The following is a 20,238-nucleotide window of genomic DNA, read 5'->3' as shown; positions in this document are numbered from 1 at the left end:
ATAATACTTAAAGATTTGCAAAGAACTTTTACATGCATTATCATATTTAATCCTCATAACAATCCTGTTGGTTAGTTATTACAGGTATTATCACCCCCATTTGGCAGATAAGGAAGTTGAGGCTGATAGGTTAAGTTATAAATGGTCACATACCTAAGAAGTGTCAGAGGTACGATTTGATTCTGTTTCTAAGTCCAATACATTTTCCCACTGTATTACTTTACTTTTTGAAGAAGCATCCTCCATTCTTTGGTCAGTGCAGAATTCCTTCTCAGATCTGCCATCATAAGCAACTACTGACATTTCCTAGTTATTTGGATTTGGGAAAGTTTACAGAAAAATCTTTTCTTTTCCAGTGTGGCATCAGCCAATACTGGGATGCCAAGGGGTCACAGATTGATAAAGCGACTCTTTATTATGAGTAAGATAGACAGGAGAGGTAACTAGAAATTTTGGCATGTGAGGTAAGCAGCACCATCTAGGATAAGCACTTCTGAGGGAACCCTCAAATAAAATTCATAATTCATGATGCAAATCAGTTTCTTACTCAAAAGAGTAGGTTTTTTAAAATATAAGTAATTTAGACAAATTCAGTAGATCATGACAAGGAATTAGCTGTTCTGGTAGCTTATGAGATAGGATCTCAGAATTGAGAGCAGCCTCAGAGGTAATCCAGTCCAAAAAACTGACAGTATTCTCTCCAACAGAGCATGTGGAAAGGAAAGTAACATAGTTATTATTACCAATTCTCACCTGCTGCTTCTGGAGGGAAGACAGGAGAGAGGCTAGACCCTCAGTAAAGAATAGAGAGAAGGGGAAACAGTACATTAGAGACATCCTTCCAAGTTAATATAGAACTATCAGTGACTGCTTTTTGGGTCTGGTCATTCAAATAGTTTTAAATTCACCTGACTGTATTATTCTCTAGTTGATATCTTTCCTTGAAGCCTGTTACATAGATCTAATTTTGTTCTATGGCCTTCTGATTATAAATATGCCTGAGGCTTAAAAAAGAAAGATATGTGCTTGCCAAAGGTGCTTGCCACCATCATAGAGGATCATAGAGAAACCAAATGGAAAAGGGATTCCCTATGAATGATGTGATTCTCTAGGTGTTTGAGTTTATGGGGGACGTTGTGTTAACTATATCAATCTTCAAAACATTGCAGACCCTCCTAATGATCCATAGTGACTCAGAGGAGTTCACCCCAACTAAACACACAATAAAAAACAAGTCAAATGGTATCTATTGTTCAGATTATGATACACACATAAAATGAAAACTCTGAGTGCTGCCTTAAATTTTGGATAGATACTACTTTGAACAATGAACTTAGCCTAAAATTTATTAGGAGGATGGTAGATTGGCTTGCCTTTGGAAAATTATACAATGCTTTTAATGATCCTGATTTCCCTGAAGCGAAGGTCCATTGCTAAAAATACAACAATATTTTTCTGGTGATGTTATATAACTTTGAATCATGGCATTCCTTGGTCCAAAGAATTAAAATTGAGGGTCACCCGAAAGTCAGTGAAGAGGTTCATTCTGGGCACATCTAGACTGTAAGATATTAATGACAAAGACTTACATGGGAGAAGTGGCATAAAGATTATCATCAGAGGCATATAAAAGCTAATTATAAAAGAAGATGGTCTGGTCATGTAATGAGCTTGAGAGATAACTATTGAAGAATCTGACTATTCCATTCCTATCTGTGCAAAATTGAAGAGATCTAGAGGAAGGCCTGCAGAACTTCTTGTGGTAGAATTATGGGAAGATATATATGTGAGAGCTTCTCAAGATAAAAAGGTGTGAATGTTTTGTAGTTTGGATTATTGTAGAAAACGTCAAATAAGTGAGATCACAACTCCATGAAAGCATGACAATATGGAAATAGTATGTTTTCATGATGATTTTTAAATGAGATAGTTGTAGCATTGTCTCCCCCAAATCATTCGTCAAGTTGTCAAATTATATTTGATAACATATCATATATAGTCATAGATAATATATAACATGTCATACTTATGTATAATTGTTATCAAATTATCAAATAGCAGTACAGTGGGTTTGTGTCATATCTAGAGACTTCCCTAAAGGGGAAAATATAAAACTATTCAATTTATAATATAAATTAGGTATGAGAAAGCTATTTAATCCCTCCACACAGAAGAAATGCTTAACACAAGAGATAATTCCACATTAACAAAGATTTAACCAAGTAATTGTAATAACTTATAACTAATCTTATATTCTCCTGAGAATTCAATGTGCAAAACATCAAGTATTTTGTGGTACTTCCATTTTGTCTTTTACTTTTTCCCTTGGCATTGTCCAAGAAAATGCCTTCATTTTCATATCCTATCAGTGGTTACATTTCCCAAATGATACTGCGTAGTAGTTTCTGGGTGGAGGTGTGTGGCAGGGTTGGGGAATCCTCCTGCAGTGACTAACTCAAGCTCCCAACTCTCAAATTCACAAGTTTGACAACAAGGCTAGAATGTCCATCTCAAATTGCTCATTAATCACCTATACCCAGGAAAGAAACAAAACAGAAGGGGCAGCTCAAGGCTCAGACTGAGCCTCTCCCAAGCCACTATGCTGTTGGGGTGGGAAGAAGGATTGTCTTTCTCCATACCCCACTAGGGAGAGCTTCAGGGAGTTCTTACATGCTCATCAGATAGGAAAAGATTGAAAGAGGTTGGAAGTTGTTACTTTTTAAAACTGTAAACCCTACTCCCCACCTCTTCCTTCTCTGTCAGAGAGGTGGTGATGATGGTGGTGATGGTAGAAGAGGAGGAAGAGAGGAATATACATATACCAAAATCTTCAGTGCTGAGAACACACATGAAACATGGAATGGCCCAAGAGCACATATGAAACATCAGTACCAAAGAGTTTCTTGACCCCATTGCACTATTCAAGTCTGGGGTAATAACATCTGTAGCCCCTTGATCAAGATGGATGTTTTTATTGTTCAGTTGTTTCATAACCTCATTTGGGGTTTTCTAGACAAAGATACTGAAATGGTTTACCATTTTCTTCTCCTGTTCATTTTCTAGATGAGGAAACTTAGGCAAACAGAGTTAAGTGACTTGTCAAGGTCACACAGCTGGTAAGTATTTGAGGTTAGCTTTGAACTCAGGTCAGCCGGACTCCAGGCTCAGTGCTCTATCCACTACACCACCAAGATGCTCTAAGATGGATATGCTGATGAGCAACTCAAAGGGCTAATCATCCTACTGTGTTGTATTTTAGACATAATATATTATTAAACCATTTTCCCCTTTATGCATTGTTAGGCTAATCTCTCTGAGTGGTTTTTATTTCATTGAGGTGATCCTAATATTTTAAACCTTGATACAATCAACACAATGTCACCTATAAGAAGAACCTCTAGAGCAAAGGTGTCCTGAGTGAGGAGAAATAGTCAAAACAACTTCCCCATGCTGAGAAGGATCAGATTCAAATATAATTTGGAAAAGTTTGTCAAAATAAATAAAAATACAGTACAACACAGACATGGTTAATCCGGTGTTTTTCTAAGTCAATATGCTATGGCAGGGATCTGTTTCTATTTGAGTTTAACACCGTTGCAGAGGACCTCACTATTTACAGGGAAGCCTTACTTTCAGACCTTGGGTAGTTTATTCTTGTTGACAATTCCAAGCATCTTGGGTGAGTATACATTTCCTAGTTTTATGCCTGACCCTTGGAAAGTTATTTAACCCTCTCTATGTCTCAGTTTCCTCATCAGTAAAATGAGGGTAATAATAGCATCTATTTTCTGGAATTGTTGTGAGGATAAAATTAAATAATATTTGTAAAGTGCTTTGTAAACCTTAAACCTCTACATAAATGCACTGCAGCTTCTGATGGTGGTAGTGGAGGTAGTGGTGTTGATGGTGATGATAACGCCTTACTCAGTATATGTAACCAGATGATCATTGAATAAAGTTACTTTTGTGGTTGCCTTTATCAAGAAATTTTACCTGATGTTAACATGAAGATAATAAATTTCTCTCTAAAGGAAAGCTTTTAATGCTATATTTTGCTTATTGTGTCAAATGTTTTTCTTCCTTGCTATCTAAAAACAAGAATAAATGAGATCTTGTATTCTCTGCACTTTTCAGTCAGTTGTATGACTGTGGAGATATGGGCAGCTATAGGAAATTATCTATAAAGTCTGATCTCATTATATTTTCATCAAGAATATCTTCAACATATCTGTTGATCATTCTCATAGATAATTTACAGAAATGAAAAAGTAAACATGAGTTGGCAATTATTGGTAGTCTCTTAATTGCTTTATTTTAGTAGTATCATCTGTAATTTTTTCCCATTCTCTTTGTATCTTCTCCTCCCTGAGATGTCTTATAAAATGATTTCTTAATGTTTTTAAAATTGTGTCATATTCATTCAATATATGTTTTCTGATAATTTTTAGCATCAACCACCACCTCTGAAATTGCTAGGACAAACTGTTAAATCCACCAAATAGCATACCTTGGCCATCATCGTCTAAAATGCCAATCAGACTAAACTGATACAGCTAAGGATTGTTAAGATTTAATTAAATCCAGAGTTAAATGAGGATGCGGAGGAGGGGAGAAAGATACGTTCCTGAAATCTGTGAGTCAAAACCTTGCTGATACATTAAATCTATGGAAAATTAGGGTCTAGGGATCTTTGACCTTGGTCTGATAACTTTAATTTAGAGAAAGTTAAATATTTGCAATGTTGCTGTTAAGTAGACATTGGGCAGCCAGAGATGGAAAAGAGGGTAGTAAGTGGGAGAGACAAGTTGTATTTGAGGACTAGAGAAAAAGAGGAGGAAGAGAGGTATATTTCCTTAACCATCACTGCTCCCTGAACACTGCTCTTTCTTCCCCCACATAGCAACTTTTCTGAACCTATGAAGCATTATGAAGTGTTGTCTTGATAGTGTCCAGAAAGTTTATATCCACTGTCCTCTCCTATCTGTGAAGTTTTTTTTCTCTTCATGCCTTCACCAGTACTTATTTCCTTTGTATTTATTTTCCTTTTTAGAAGAGAATCTAGGTCAGTAATATGAACTTATTATCTTTCTCCTTAAACCTTCCCCTGTCCAGATTTCCCTGTTACTGTTCAGGGTGCCACTATTCTCCCAAACCTCCAGGCTCACAATCTAGATGTCATTTTCAACTCATTTCTCATCACCATCACCCCCATCCAATTTATTGCCAAAGCCTGTTGATTTCACCTTTGCAACAACTCTCCTTTTTTCTCTTTTCTTTTCCTCTTTTCTCTCCAAAGACTCTGCCACTACCCTGATGCAGGTCCTCACCACCTCACACCTGGACTCTTGCAATAACCTGCTGGTGGGTCTGCCAGTCACAAGTCTCTCCCCACTCCAGTCCATTCTCGATTCAGCTGCCAAAGTGATTTTCCTAAAACATAATTCTGACTATGTCAACCCTTCACCTCCTCCCCTACTCAGTAAACTTCAGTGGCTTCCTATCACCTCCAGGATCGAATACAAAATCCTGTTTGGCATTCCAAATCCTCCATAATCTGACCCTCCACTGCCTTTCTGGTTATCTTACATCTTCTTCCCTGCCACATACTATTCTTGTATCCAGTGACACTGGCCACCTTGCTGAGTGATGAACAAGACATTATCTTTTGGTTTCAAGCATTTTTTTTGACTATCCCCTATGCTTGGAATGTTCTCCTTCATCATCTCTACTTACTGGTTTCCTTCAAGTCCCAGCTGATATCCCACCTTCTACAGGAAGCCTTTCCCAACCCCTCTTAATTCCAGTATCTTCCTTCTGCTAATTGTTTCCTATTTAACCTTCTCATATTGGGTTTCTACAATTTTGTTTGCTTGTTGTCTCCTCCATTAGATTGTAAACTTCTTGAGGGAAAGGACTTTCCTTTCCTTTCCTTGAATGCTCAGCACTTAGCATAGGGCCAGGCACATAGCAGGTTAATAAATGCTTATTGATTGATTGACCCTTCTGAGAGTGAGAGTCAGGGTTGGGTTATCTCAAAGGACCATTAGACTAACTTGGACTTTCCCTGATTTTACCCATAAAAGGGGCTGTCTCTGGGGACTCTGTCTAGAGGTTTGTCACCAAGGAGATTTATACAGGATGGTTTGTGGAGGTCTTTCCATGAGACTGAATGGTCTTTTATAAAGGTACAGAGGAATGCTGATGACAGTGTGGTATAGAGGGTGAGACTTGGGATCAAATGACCTGGATGGGAGAGTACATTCCAGAAAGAAGGACCTTTATGGATACTTTTTGTGTAGAAGGGAGAAAGTCCCTACTTCAATCACCTCTACCCCCTCACCCTCAATTTATCCCTTTGATAAATGGACAAAGTGAGCTATAGAGTGAGCTAGGTGTTGCATGTGATAGAAACCTGGTCCTAGAGTCAGGGAGACCCAGGTTCAAATCCAGCCTCTGATACTTACTAAGTATACAGCCATGGACAAGTCACTTAATCTCTGCCTGTCTCAAGTTTTCTCAACTGTAAAATAGGGGTAATAATAGTACCTACCTCCCAGGGTTTTTGTGAAGATCAAACAAGGTAGCAACTATAATCTTAACATATATATATATATATATATATATATATATATATATATATATATATATATATATATATATATATATATATATATATATATATATATATATATATATACAGACATGTAATATTATACTATATATAATCTTAAATGTAACACAGAGCCTGGAACATAGCTGGTGCTTAATAAATGCCCTTCCTTTTGATGATGGGGCAAATAATTTCTGTTTTCTTGGTATAGAACAGTATGGTATAATGGATAGAGAGCCAACCTCAAAGTCAGGAAGACCTAGATTCAGGTCCAATGTCTGACTCATACTGACCTGGAGCAAGTCACTTAGCCTCTCAATGTCCTAGGCAACTGACATCTAAGAGTGGAATCAAAATGCTGTCCCCAGGTGACTTCGGCATGAGCTCAACCGAGAATATGTGGGTAAGGAACCGTTATCATAGGGTTGCCTATAGTTGCCTGGACGTAATGTTGACTCACAAAAACTTAATAATAATATTTCCAATAGATGTTGTCATCCCCAATCCTTGTAATCTTCAAGCTGTATGGAACAAAAGACTTTCAAGTATAAAGACTCAATGGAATTGATAAAAACCGTCTTCTGAAAACACCACGAGGTACACAGCATCCTTCTTGTGCCTTCTGTTGTTGGAGTTGTTCCTGGGATGCTTTCAGTGAATCTACTTATGATGAGTTTATAGTCTTCCACGTTCATTATTTTATCCACTTGTGCAATGGTCCAGAGAACATTGACTGTAAAGGAATGATGACAGCATAGTGACTTGTCCCAGGATCATTTCTCTCCGACCACCATCACAAAGAATGAGAAAAATGAGATAATACTCATAATCTCATAAAAAACCCAGAACAAGATAAAAAATGATGATAGCTAGTACTCATAAGGTATCAAAGTCTAAAAAGAACTTGACTAAGATTATCTTATTTGCACCTCACAACAATGATATAGGACCTACAGGTGTTATTATCCCTATTTTATAGATGTAGAAATTGAGGTTCAGAGACTCAGAGTGATTTGCCCACGGCCACACAGCTATTGTGAGTCAGATTTAAATCCAGATCTACTTTACTTCCAGCATAAGTCCTCTACCCAATATTCCTTGCAGCCTTAGAGAAGGGGAAACATGACAAAACAGAACTCAATAATAATAAAAATAATATGGAAGCTAATATTCCTATATTTGTTTTAAAATATGATCCATCATTGACGACTATTTTGAAGACTCTTTCTTTATATGATGCATTGTTACTTTTTCTCTTCAGACCAGTAGAAAATAACCATTAAAACCTTCTAGTGGAAGGATGAACATTTGAACTCAGAATCCCTAGAGAAACCCTCCATTTTTCACTACTCTAATGTAATGTGCCTACCTTACACCTACAGGGGCAGGTCCCTTATACTAATTGCACCCAACTCTTGATTTTCCATGCTGATGGAGGGACATAGAGTATAATCTACCCCTTTCCCCAAGAGTATAATATTAAAACGCGTATATTTGAATTTTGAAAATTTGTCATTTTTATAGCATATTGACCTTCCAAATTATCATCTGCTTATGATCAGCATTAAAATTTCTTGAATATTTCTGAATAGGACAAAGTGAATGGGTAGCAGACAAGACAAACCAGGATAAAGACTTATCATGAACAATTCACAAAATATTTAATCCACCTGTGAACAACCAAGAATACATACTATTTAGAAATGTCTGTGTAGTTGTCTGATTTGGGTGTATAATATAGATGAACAGAGCTCTTTGTTGAACACATAAGCAGAGATCTTGTCTTTCCAGAAGTGTGAGTGACCTCCTAAATGGACATTGGTTTGAATACCTTTGAAGAGTGAAAAGAAGAATGGTTTCTACTTAACAATAACAGTAATAGCTAACACTTCTGTGGTGCTTTAAAGTTCCCAAAGCACTTTATAAATATTGTTTCATTTGGTTCCCCTAACCAAACCTACAGGCAGCTTGATGGTACAATGAGGAGAGCACTGGGCTGGGAATCGGGAAGACATCTTTCTGAGTTCAAATTTGGCCCCAGACACTTACTAGCTGTGTAACCCCAGGCAAAGTCACTTTATGTTGTTTGCCTCAGTTTCCTCATCTGTAAAATGAGCTGGAGAAGGAAATGGCAAAGCACTCCAGAACCTTTGGCAAGAAAACTCCAAATGTGTTATGAAGAGTCAGACACAACTGAAATATGACAGAACAACAACAAACAAACCTACAAGGTACATGCTATTATTATTACTACTTGATTATTATTACCATTTGATAGATGAGAAAACTGAGGTTGACACTTTCCAGTGGTAACATAGCTAACAAGTGACTGGGTCAAGATTCGAATTCAGGTCTTCCCATCTCCAAGTTTACCACTCTGTCCACTGCACCACCTAGATCTTGTCTAGTGCTTTAGCTGGTGATTAATTTGGAATTAGGGAAGGAACACGTTTATTTCCATTTCCTGATATCTTTTCAAAGGTTTTAGACTGTGAGTAAGGCTACAGGACAATAACACGTGAAAAATGCCCCAGTGTTCTAGGAAAGAATTCTCAGCACTAACAGCTGCGTGGTAGCATTTGGTTGTGGGAGCTTTCTCCAAAGGTAAATATCACTTTTTGTGGGTATCTTGAATTGTAAGCCTTGGATTGGAGGAAAACACACACACACACACACACACACACACACACACACACACACACACACACACACACACACACACCTGCACGCAGACTTAACTGCGTTTAACCAGTCAAGAAGAGTTAAGAAAAGGGCATCTTCCACCACTCAAAACCAAAGCTCTAGAGCCTCTACTAACCCATTTATCTTTAAGTACTTAGCCTGAGGACACAGTTAGATTCTAAGCAAAGACATTTAACAAACTGGCAGAGTAAGAAAAGGCGTGATAAAACATCTCCCCCCTAAGTCTTAGGCACTGTCCCCAACAACTATATGCACCATTAGTGAGAGGAGGGGACCCACATTAGGAATACGCATGAAAAAGCACATGCACAGGAGGTACATGTTCGGATCACACATATGGCAGAAGAACTCATGTATCTAATGCTGTAGGGTCACTGATATCTTTTAAGGATATTCAGGTTCAGTATTGGAATGAAATGAGGCCCTTATAGACCATGTAACGTTTAATAAAAAATGATTTACTTAAAAACATTTTCATCTATGATACAATAGTGATTCCATTGGCCATGTCTCTCCTTGTCTCTAAAGGGAGTTGTTCAGGGCAGGAGGGTGCATTGTATTTGCATAGCAGCAAGGAGTGATAAGGAAGCTATATCAACTATTTGAGCCTTAGACACCTGGACCCATAAAGTCTCAAGGAGGATTTCATTGCCTTTTATGAGGAAAAACTAGCCTGGCCCATAGTGGCAAGGATATTGCCCTGTGAATATTTAAGAGTCTCGTTTAGTTCCTCATCTCTAATAGGAAATCCTCCACTCCAGACATCAAGCTAATGTCCTCACCCTTAAAGGTGAGGAAAGGAGTGGAATTGGGGTGGTAGTAAAGTAAATTGCCTGTCATCTAGTGAGCACTTAATAAATGCTTATTGACTGACCAATTGACTGAATGGTCTCTGGTTAGGGATCTCTCTGGGCCACCTCACTCTTAATTCATAGTAAGCATTTTCTGTACCTACTAGTCTTATGCTCTCATAGCCAGACTATAAGTCAAATAAAGGTTATTATTTCAATAATGACCAAACAACTCTGAGGTTCAAGGTTCCCCAGTTTTCCAAACTTTAACCTTCTCCCATCTAGTGTGAATGGGGAAGTCAGACATAGACAAATACCAAGGGACAAGGTCATTGTCTCTTCTATTTTACTACAATCCTAGCCTTTTCATGTATATGTATGGTCAGCCAGAGCTTGAAAGATTCTTGAAAGGAATTTTTAGGGCTTATATTGTGAAGGAGAATAAGTTAGTGTGAGCTCATTCAATGAATAGGCTTCTTTAAGTTATTCAAGGGATGGCCCCTTTAATAAAAAGGAAAATCAAACTGGAAGGGGAAGACCCTCAGGATTCCTGGGTAAAAGAGAAACAATTACTATTTAGTTATTATATACACTCTGTGTGGAGACTTGTTGTCTACTCTATGAGCTCCAGAGTGAATTGGGTTTCAGGCTTGATCCTTAAGCAAGAAATGTAGCCAGTAAACCCAGAGGAAAAAAGGCAGCTTTTGGCCATGGAGTTTACCTTCCCCTGGGCAGAACACAAGAGGAGAGGAGAGGGGAGGAGAGGGGAGGGGAGGGGAAGAGAGGAGAGGGGAGGGGAGGGGGAGGGGAGGGCAGAGGAGCCTCTACTTGCTCACAGGTTGTGTTTGTCCTTCGTTCTCAAAGAGGACCATGACATCAAGATGATGACATGACTTGCAGTTGACTTTGATTTGAGTGAGGAAGGGCTGTGCAAGCACACCAGCCTCACTTTCTTCTCCTGAGCCATCTGGGTCCAGTGGCCTGACACTCATCAAGACAACTGGAGATGGCCCAGGAGGAAATGTGAGACCTTAGCCCTTTCAGCCTCCCTCCCCTCCCCTCCCCTCCCCTCTTGTGTTCTGCCCAGGGGAAGGTAAACTCCATGGCCAAAAGCTGCCTTTTTTCCTCTGGGTTTACTGGCTACATTTCTTGCTCAAGGATCAAGCCTTAAACCCAATTCACTCTGGAACTCATAGATTGGACAACAAATCCCCACCCCCCTAGCAGAGAATGGATGTAATAACTAAATAGTAACTTTTTTTCTTTTGCCCAGAAAGCATGAGGGTCTTCCCCTCCCAGTTTGATTTTTTTTTTTTTTTTTTTTGGTTAAAGAGGTCATCCCTTGAGTAACCTGAAGTGTATTCATTGAATGGGTGTATCTCATTCAAAATAAGATTGTGATAAGACCTAGACTGAAAGGGCCAGGGTCTCCCATTGCATCCTGGGCCGTCTCTGGTTGTCCTGGTGAGTATCAAACCACTGGACCTAGACAGCTCAAGAGAAGAAAGTGAGGTTGGTGACCTTGCACAGCCCACCCTCATTCAAATTAAAGTCAATTGCAAGTCATGTCATCAGCTTGATGCCATGGTCCTCTTTGAGAATGAAGGGCAAAAAAAAAGTGTGCAACCTACTATCTACCTACTATGTAGCAGGAACTATGCTAAGTATTAGGGATACAAAGAAATGCGAAAACCAGTGCATACTGTCCAGGAACTCTTCACAGTAGAGGAGATAATATGCAAACAACTAAGTACAAACAAAACATATACTGGACAAATTAGAGATAATCAACAAAGGGAAGGCATTAAGAAGGATCAGGAAAGGCTTCTGGTAGAAGGTGAGATTTTTACCTGGGACTTAAGGAAAGCCAGGGAAGATGGGAGGCAGAGATCAGGAGGAAGAGCATTCCAACCTTGGAGGATAGCCAGTGAAAGTACCAGAGGTGGCGGATAGAGTGTCTTTTGCTGAGAATAGCAAGGAGGTCAGTGTTACTGACATATGATATATCACCTGGTTGGTTGTTGTCCTTCATCTTCAAAGAGGACCAAAATGACATCACTGTAATAAAGTGAAATTTCAGTGTGTCTGACTGTAGCTGATCAGACCAATATGAGCTCAGAATGCTCTACCACAGGTTGGGCACAGATAGTCTGTGTGAATATTTGGGTTGGATATCCCAAAGTTGCACATCCTGCATTTACTTTGTACTGTCTCAATTCTGCTTTGCTCAAAGAGCACAGCACCCTTTCTGACATGGGCACGCCATGCTGAGCAGTCCTATGCCAGTGTCCCCCATGTTGTACAGTCAAATCCAAAGTTCTTGAGAGAGACCTTGAGAGTGTCCTTGTATTGTTTCTTCCAGCCACCATGTGATTGCTTGCCCCATGTGAGTTCTCCATAAAATAGTCTTTTTGGCAAGTGTACATTTGGCATTCGAACAATGTGGCCAGCACATCAAAGTTGCACTTTCTGAAGCATAGTTTGAATGTTTGGCAGTTCAGCTCAAGCAAGGACTTCAGTGTCTGGTACCCTATCCTGCCTGGTGATCCTCAGAATTTTCCTAAGACAGTTCAAATGGAAGTTATTCAGTTTCCTGGCATGGCGCTGGTTTCACAAGCATATAACAATGTTCATGTTTCACAAGCATATAACAATGAGGTCAGCACAACGGCTCTGTAGATCTTCAGTTTGGTAGTCAGTCTAATACCTCTTCTCTCTCAAACTTTTCTTCACAGCCTCCCAAACACTGAGCTAGCTCTGGCAATGCATGTATCAATCTCATTGTCAATATGTACATCCCTGGAAAGTACACTACCAAGGTAAGTTCAAAACTTAAAGTTCAAAAACATTCAAAACTTCTCCATTTGCTGTAACCAATGGTTCCATGTATGGAAGGTGTGGTAGTGGCCAATGGAGGACCTGTGTTTTCTTGGTGTTAATTATTAGGCCAAAATTAGCACAAGCAGCAGAAAATTGATCCATACTTTGTTGTATCTCAGCTTCAGAGTTTGCATTGAGTGCACAATCATCTGTGAACAGAAAAACATGCACTAACACTTCCTCTACTTTGGTCTTGGCTTGTAGCCCTTTCAAATTGAAGAACTTGCCATCAAGAATGACAAATGAAGGCCAGCTTCCTGAAGCTGGAGCTGGATACACCATTTTCTGGAGTGGACGCAGTGAAGGGGAGTGCCTTGAAGCTGGTGTGGCTTTTGCAATCAAAACTAATCTAAGTAGCAAGCTGGTATGCCTGCCAAAAGGAGTGAATGACAGGCTCATGACAATGCAACTGCCACTTGCAGGAAAACACCATGCCACCATCATCAGTACCTATGCTCCCACCATGACAAACCCTGATGAAGTCAAAGAAAAATTTTATGAAGACCTAGAAACCCTTATTGCCAATGTGCCAAAAGAGGACAAGCTTATAATTCTGGGCGACTTTAAAGCTAAACTACGCTCAGACTACCAGACTTGGCAGGGAGTCCTAGGGAGGAATGGAGTTGGAAACAGCAATAGCAGTGGTCATTTACCACTGAAGACTTGTGCATCGCATGACCTTCCCATCACCAACACTGTCTTCTGTTTACCTAAACACAATAAAACTTCATGGATGTGCCAAGGAGAAGAAACAGACAAGATGTGAGAGTGACAAAGGCAATGTGTGGCGCAGAGTGCTGGATTGATCATATATTTATCCTTTCCAAGCTAAATATTCACATTCACCCAAAGCGCCACCCTCAAGGCAAAATGACTACCAGAAGAATTAATGTCAATGATGTATCACCTAGTATGAAGTAGAAGGCTAGAAAAATAGGAGGGAGTCGTTGTCAAGGGCTTTGAAAGCCAGAGGGTTTTTATATTTGGTCATAGTGGTGATAGATTTTATGTTCAGATTGGAGTTTATTGAAAAGGGAGTGACATAGTTAGATCTGTGCTTTAGAAAGATCAGTTTGATGGCTGAATAGAAGATGGACTGGAGCAAGAGGGTTTGTAAAGCACTTTACAAATATTATCTTCTTTTATCCTTCAGTATTTGAAAGGCTGTCATATAGAAGAAAGAATAGACTTGTATTCTTTGATGCAGTAGAGAGGCAGATTTGAAATCAGTGGATATGAGTTGAAATCTTGGCTGTCATCACTACCTACTTGAGTTGCAGTTTCTGCATAAGCAAAAAAAGAAAAAAAATGGAATTTTAATCTCTAAAATTCTTTCTAGCTCTAAGTGTGTGATCCTATGAACCGCCTCCCCCCAAGCTCAGAACTGGGAGCAATAGTGCTTGGGTATATAGTAGGCACTTAATAAATGCTTGTTGGGTCACTGACTCTGAGAGCAGAAATTGTAGAGAGGTAGATTTAAGTCTGATATTTGGAAAATCTTCCTAACAATTAGAAATGTGCTTTGGGAGGTCAGAAAGTATTTCTCCTCACTAGAGATCTTAAAAAAACAACAACAACAAAAGCTAGATGACTACATTGGGGAGAAAGTTATAGAAGGGATTAATACTCATGTATGAGCTAGGCTAGGGAGGCTATAAAGTTCCTCATAAATCGGTGATTCTGATCAGTGAGAGAACAACACAGCCATGGGACAGCTCTCAGTAATTTGTAGCCCCCTTTAAGAAGAGCTGTACAGAGAACAGACAGAAAGATGCTGTTGAAGGTACTAGTGCAGTAACTTAAGAAAGTTAACAATGCCTTTTCCTACTGCCTTTTAAAAAATTAACTCCTTTTTAGACTTCAGATAGACAGATAGGCAGAGCGTTATTAAGGACTTATTATGTATCAGGCACTGTGCTAAGCATTGAGAATTCAACCCCCTAGGGATTAGACTTCAAAGTCATTCCAACCTCTTTTTACACTGGGCAATTCATGCTTCACAGGCATCCATATCTACTTAAGTAACTTCTGGGAGGACAAAAGTGGTCCCATATGGATAGTGGGCTCTTTCCTTTATCTTAAAGTGAAGTGTCATACCGTCACACACAAGTATCCTGCTCCAGTTCTCTCTGTTCATCAGTTCTCTGACTGAGCTATCCAATATCACAGAGCACTGCCACACTGCTATTTCATCCAGGACAAGCCTCTGCCTTGGTATTTGGTAGAACTGGGTGGGGGTGCTTGTGTGTAGAATTGAGTTACGTTGCAAGACTGTAGGGAAGCTTGTGTAGTACTGCAGGAATATAGTGGGCTATAAGGGAAAGAATGCTGAGTGAGAACAAGAGGGAGTAGGTATGAGCCTTCTCTACTGTTCATTTATTTAATTGTTCCTTCTTTAGTGTTCTTGATGTTCTAGACCATGTAGACAACTGAAATTGCTCCACTCTTTACACATGGTTCTTATTTGGGGAGGTTTGAGAGGTTGTAAGGATTGGAGAAAATGTCTAGTCCCCCTCTCTTATAGGTCACATGAGCCGGAAGTCTTCAGAAAGAGAGATTGGAGCTCCTTAACTTGACCAATATAGTCCTAATACAGAAAGTAAAAAGCCAACAAACCTAAGAATCCCCAAAGCATTTGACATTCGAAAAGTGATGTGGGAGAGAGAGTACTTAGCTTGGAGTCAAAATCAATCAGCACAAGAGTCAAAATGGCAAAGCAGTGAAGAGGAGGACAGCTGAGTTCCCCCCCACAAAAATCCTCAAAAAAGATTTAGAAAATTCACCAGACCAAATACTGATGGGAAAATCCAGAAAGATTCGTATTGTGTTGTCACTTTTTTTCCAGTCCAGTTCAGCATAGAAAATAGAGAGGGAGGTCTGTAGCAGTGATGCGGCTCATACCCTAGGAGCAGAGAGGGTTCTCAGTTCTAACACATAGCCTAGCCTACAGAGAAATAACCAAGGCAGGAATTGCAGAACAAAGGGGAACCCACAGTTGTCTTGCTAAACCAACAGAGCTCTCTAGCTGGCTGACAGGAATGGAGTCCAGTAGCAGGCTATTATTTCACAGATTTTAACCCACGTCAGAAAATTGCAGAGCTAAGACCAGGGGGCCAGCGATCAAACTTTGCCCTGGATCAGACTACTTTTGGAGCACTGAAAGTTTGCAGGTCCCTCAGCCAGTCCCTGAGATCCTGGAACAACATAACACTCAATACCTTCCCAAAGCAGAAATGGGACCAACCCAGACCTCCCCTCTAGACACGCCACAGAGTCCAGACTTAAAATCAAGCATGGAGTCAGGAAGCAGGCTGGAAGAATGAGCAAACAAAAGAATTCCACAAAAAAGAGTTATGGTGACAGGGAAGCTCAAGACACAAACCCAGAAGAAGAGAATGACTTCAAAATATCTACAAGCAAAGACTCAGAGAAAAACATCACTTGGGCACAAATTCAACTCAAATTCCTGGAAGAGATGAAGCAAGAATATTTTTAAAGAATTTAAAATAGTTTTACAAATGAAATGAGAGTGCCTGAGGGGGGAAAATTGGAAAAGAAATGGGAGCTATGGAAGAAAGAATTGGAAAGAGAATTAACAGGTTGGTACAAGAGGTACAACGTTGCCCAAACTCCATGAAAATTAGATGGGACCAAATAGAAGCCAATGACTCTATGAGGCAATAATAAATATTGGAACAAAGTCAAAAGACCAAAAATATAGGATATAAGGTATCTCAAAGCAAAAATAACTGACTTTGTAAGCAGAGCAGGAAGAAAAGACTTAAGAATCACTGGAGTACTTGAATGTTGTGACCAAAAAAAAGAGCCTAGACATCATATTTCAAGAAATCTTAAAAGAAAATTACCCAGATCTCTGAAAACCAGAGTAAAATAGAAACACAAAGAATATACTGATCATCTCCTAAAAGAAACCTGAAATGAAAACTCCCAGGAGCATTATAGCCAGAATCAATCAACAAGCATTTTAAAACTCTTTCTCTGTGCCAAATACTATATTAGGTGCTGAAAATAAGACAAAGAGAAAACTGAAATGGTTTCTTCACTTGCACTCTATCAAGGAGAGACAATATGTATTTATATAGGCATAAAAATAGATAACTTTGGAAGGAAGACACCAGAAGTTGGAGGAATTAACCTGAAGATGAGGAGCTTTATTCTAACTGTATCACTTATTATTGTGTGACCTTGGGTTTAAGGTCATGCAATCAACCTCTCTGAGTTTCAGTATCCTTAAGTGAGGACATCAATGGCACTTTTGCCTGCCTCATAGAGTTTATTAGGAACAGGGATTTGTTGTTCATCTTTTGTTTTCAAAGAGGACCAATGGCATCATGATGTTGGGGTAAAATAGTGGATGATAGGTGATGTTTTGACCTGTACATGAACAGGATATGAGGCAGAGTTACACAAAGTCATTAGCCTCACTCTCTCTTCCAGAGTCATCAGAACCCAATGGATGGACAAAAGTCAAGAGGACTGGTGATGGCCTGGGATGCAGTAGATGACCTTGGCATCTTTGATGTGTGACCATGCTCTAAGCTCTCCACAGCACCTGCTTCTGTTCCCTTCTTGGCTGCTAAAACAAATTGTTCTCATCTATTCATTCTGCTAGGGGAAGTCTACACATGTTTGGAGCAGACATTCCGTAACTCCCTAACAGGTTCCCATCAGTTACTCTAAGCCTGGTTTAGCCCATCTGCTAAGATGTTTTGCAGGGGTGTAGCAACTACACATGCTGCAGCTTCTTGGAGCCATAGGTGAGAATTGGGTGATAGGTGGACACCAAAGGTGGATGAGCAGCCCTGAAAAGGGCCTCATCAGGTTTATTAGGTATAGAGATTAGACCTACGATTTCACTAATACACAGGACACTCTGATGAGAAAACCCCCCTCCATTAATGCAAATCAGTACCTGCTCTGCAGTTTTTGTCTTAGAGGACTGCTCAGAACATTGAAAGGTTAAACCCAAGGTCTCATATGTCACTGACACAACTTGAACCTGGGGTCCTCTTGGCTCAGAGACAGATACTCTGCCCACCATGCCAGGCTACTTCCAACGTTTATCATAGGTAAACTAAAATAACATATATAAAAACATTTTTGTAAATCAGATAAAGCTTGACAAATGTAAGTAATTATTGTTATTATTACTAATAACAATCCTCCAGCTTTTGTTGGTAAAGATTCAGTCAGGGTTGACCTGATGAGTAAGCAGAGTAGGTAGTGGCCTAGATACTATAATTTGAGGTTCCTTGGGCTTTCTCTGCCCCAAAATAGCTCCTTCATCAGCCAATTCCTGTACCTGATATTCTACCATTAGAGCTCCATTCCTTTGGTTTAAGAGGATGATCTTCTTAAAATTCAAGAAATCCAACAGCGAATAACCCATTAAATTATTACTTATTTATACTTCAGGGTGATTAATCAAATCCAGTTTCCAAGTGATATATGCCTTAGGTTGACAGCCATTTAGGGGAAGGGAGAGGGGAGTGTGACTGGAGAGAACATGGAGCATTGAGTATTTTTGAGGTTGGGTTGGGGAAGAGGGATTGGCACACAGGAAAGGACTTAAGGAGGAATAGGATGCATGCAGAAAGGAAGGAAGATGTTGAAGACAAATAGACCTTGCTTCATGATTTTTCCAGGGGCTGACTCTTCCGATGATTTTTTTCAGGATTGATAATCATCTTCAAAGCTTGGTGTACTGAGTCTGTTTCTACAATATGCTTCTCTCTCTTTCTCCTTTCTCCACCTAGCATATGCCATTTCCCTCTATTGTAATACATCCAATTAATTAATTTGATGGCTAAGGGACAAGTCCTGCCATCGTTGCTTAGTTAAATCCCAGGTAATTTGTGTTAGAGTAGAGGTTTTGTTAGTGTTCAGTTGTTCAGCCATATCTGATTCTTTGTGACCCTGTAGACCATAGCACACCAGGCCCTGTCTATAAGGTTTTCTAAAACAAAGCTGAAGTGGATTGCCATTTCCTTCTCCAGTGGGTCACCTTTTGTCAGAACTCTCCACTATGATGGCATAGTTCACAGTTTCCTTGAGCTACATAAGCTAGCCCTGAGCCATGACAAGGCAATGATTCAGGAGACGACAGTAGATGCTACCATATAGAAAAAAGGAAACACATTTGTTATTGCATGCATATACTTCTCAGATTACATTAAGCTGGCATTCTGCTCTTTAAACTGAATGCTTTTGACACCTAAATGCATCAGAGATAGTCCTAGGAGATAATGGTTTTCTACGTTCCTTGATGCTATGCCTGAAAGAAGTTATTTTTTGCATCTGCATTTTATTTCAAGATCAATGGTAGCTGATACGTGATGTTTATTCTTAGCCACAAAGTGTTCTTGAGTTAAAAAGGGTTCTTTTTAACCCTTGCAGCACTGTTTAGTAGAAAACTTCTACACACAGGAAAAAAATATCGCAGCAAGCTTTCCCGAACAGTAGGACCTATGGGACCCTTATGTGCACTATGGCCCAGTGACATCGGCTGTTCCTCACACAAGGCACTCTATCTCCTGACTGAGTGCCTTTTCACTGGCAGGCCCTCACGCCTGGAATTCATGTCTGCCTTTTGGATTCCTTTAAGTTTATGCTGTAATCCTTTCTTCTGAAAGAAGCTGTTTCTGATCTTTTTCAATGCTACTGCCTTCCCTTGGAGATTATTTCCAGTTTGTCTTGTATAGATTTTTTTTATAAATAGTTCTTTACATGTTGTCTCCATCATTAAACTGTGAGCTCCTTGAGAGTAGGGACCGTTTTTTCATTTCTTTGTATCTCCAGTGCTAATCATACTGTCACCTTGATGACTTCCATGGAATAAAGCTTATATTTAGTAATATTTTCTCCTCTAAAATACATTCATGAAATGTTTATGAAATCTATGAACAATGTATGAACAACTTATGCACAATATTTTTGGTGGGGCATGAGATAAAATTAATTTCCTTTCTTTTGATGTAAAAATTTCCCTGATGTCCCTTTAGCCTGAAGATATCACAGACTGCATCAGCATTTATGAATCTCATCAATATCTTTCAAGGTCAACATTATTCTATGACCAAAGCAATTTAGAAGATGCTGCCTTACATCGCTTCTGAAAACAATGCTATCAGAAGGATATGGGCTTTGGGATACCCATCCAGGAAAGAGAATGAGTTTGAAATGGGTCCCCATGGTGCCCCGTCCCATTCAGTTAGGAAATCCTTGGTCAAAATT

This window comes from Notamacropus eugenii, chromosome 1 (genome assembly GCF_028372415.1).
Source record: "Notamacropus eugenii isolate mMacEug1 chromosome 1, mMacEug1.pri_v2, whole genome shotgun sequence".
Lineage (NCBI taxonomy): Eukaryota > Metazoa > Chordata > Mammalia > Diprotodontia > Macropodidae > Notamacropus > Notamacropus eugenii.
The sequence above is the reverse complement of the archived record's forward strand: the minus strand, read 5'-3'. Positions refer to the sequence as shown.